We start from the raw sequence: 2,138 nt of genomic DNA on the forward strand, positions 1-2,138 counted from the left end.
CAGACAAGTAGCCAAAGAACCCCTGCAGTGTCCAAACAGGAGGACGTTCATCCAGTAAAGGCGTCAGAAGAGGACTCTGGGAGAAGTCAACTGAGTAACCGCGACAATCCAACCAGACAGATTATTTACAACAAGATAAGAGGAATTATACCCGGAGTCCTGGGATTAATATTACTGCTTCAACCAGAGTCACTGAGCAGATTATCCATTCATTAAGTGGGCTTTTTCCTGTGGGAATTTAAGCACGAATCGCACGATACGAGGCCACCGCTTCCCCATTGCATGGGAGATATTGGATCATCCTGGGGTTGAATATTTTTCTTGAGAAATGTAACCTCGTGGAGGAAATGTTAATGTCAGAAGTTGAATTCAAACCTACGCCTCCAGAGGAAACTGCGACCTTAACGCAGCGCTATCAACCGCTCTGCTATCCTGACGCTTTGTGGCAAAGGATATGCTCCGTGCATAAATAGATTTAAGTTCGATCTTCACCGTTATTTCATTTCGAACGAGATGTGCTTTTCCTATTTTGAACGCCAGCCAGAGTCCCGTATCTGGGTGCCATTCTTCTCCAAGCCACTGGCGGTTAAAGGGAGGGAAAAGAGCTAACTTTTCGAGTGCAGGTTACCCTTAGTCAGAGCTGGACAGGAAACGTTCTCCAGTAGTATCCCACAGAGGGGCAAAATAGATATATTACGATATCCAGTAATATCTCGCAGGGGGCCAATAAGGAAATACATCTTTATCGAGCAATAAATCGCGATAGAAACCGAGTTCACATCTTCCCCTCTCGGATGGATGTGAACAATCGAACCTGCGAGACTATTTACAAGAGAAGACGAATTTTACCTGGGAGTCCTGGGATCACTATTAATTTCTCAACCAGAGTAACTTTTGCATGTTGGGTCTTGCTGTGCGTATTTAAGCAGGAATCTCATGTCCTGAGACCAAAGCTTTCCCATTCAAAGGGAGGAACTGGATCTTCGTGAGGTTGAAAATCGCGCTGGAGAAATTTAATCACGTGGAGGAAAAGCCAAAATCAGGAGTGGGATTTGAACCCGCGTCTCGAGAAGAGACTACGACTGAACGCAGCGCCTTTGACCACTCGGCTATCCTTATGCTCTGGCGTCAAACGTAAGATCCGTGCACAAATCGACTTAAATTCTATCTTTTTCGTAATTTCATTTCGAACAAGATATGCTTTTCATACTTTGAATCCCAGCCAGTCTCCTCTATGCGAGTGTCCTCCTTGTCCAAGCCGCTGGATGTTAAGGAGCTTCTCTTGCTTCATTGGTCAGTTTGCTTCAATCAACAAGTACCGAATCTCCGCTCTACCTGTTCCTCACACGAAGATGTTGAGAGACTAAGATCTGAACGATGTGAAGCATCCAATTGGAGAGTTGCATACTGGCGACGGCAATCTCTTTCCACAGCTGCTTCCGGTGCTGCTTTCACAGCAATGTAACCGAAGAACCCGTCCAGTGTCCAAACATGTGAACGTTCATCCAGTAGACGCGCAGCAAACTTTTGATACTAATAAAGCAGAAGTCCTGCTGACAAATCGCCACATGTTTCCGTTTGGTGTGAGTGAGAATGTAAATAGCAGAGGATGGTTTCGATCCATCGACCTCTGGGTTATGGGCCCAGCACGCTTCCGCTGCGCCACTCTGCTCGTGGCTGATGCTCTTTGGGGTCGGACTTGAGGCAAAGTTTAAAGAAATCAGTAACAGCGTGATCAATGTTCACAGAGAGGTGAAACTTCCGTCCCGACCGTCATTCTATGAAGGTGATTCCAGTCACTCCCCACTTTCCCAACAGAACAACGTCACAGAATCAATCACATCACCATCACAGAACAACCATTCGGCACGAAAGTAAACTATTTGAACGATGCTGACCAGAATCAGTGAGCTCAAACGTGTGTTCCTGTTGAAAGAAAAAACGAGGAGGTGAATAGTTGTGTGGCTAGCGCAGGGCAGTAATGACGTACCTCCTGGTTTAAGGAGCAGAGGGCCGCAGCGGAACCGTGCTGGTCATCAGCACGAGGTCGAGGAATCAAGGCATTTCTCTGTTATTGACATTCTCCCTCACACCAAAAGTAAACATAACGCACGTTCTTGTTTGCTTTGCAGCAAATA

The 2,138-nt window shown here is 46.3% G+C and overlaps 1 non-coding gene across 1 annotated transcript; it reads right to left on the minus strand.

The window, feature by feature from the left end:
• Positions 1-1,600: 1,600 nt before the first annotated feature.
• On the minus strand, positions 1,601-1,672 carry trnam-cau (transfer RNA methionine (anticodon CAU)). Its single transcript has one exon. It is a non-coding gene; the product is annotated as a tRNA-Met (tRNA).
• Between the last annotated feature and the right edge of the window lie 466 nt (positions 1,673-2,138).

The sequence above is a fragment of the Scyliorhinus torazame genome, chromosome 24 (genome assembly GCF_047496885.1).
Source record: "Scyliorhinus torazame isolate Kashiwa2021f chromosome 24, sScyTor2.1, whole genome shotgun sequence".
NCBI classification, from domain to species: domain Eukaryota; kingdom Metazoa; phylum Chordata; class Chondrichthyes; order Carcharhiniformes; family Scyliorhinidae; genus Scyliorhinus; species Scyliorhinus torazame.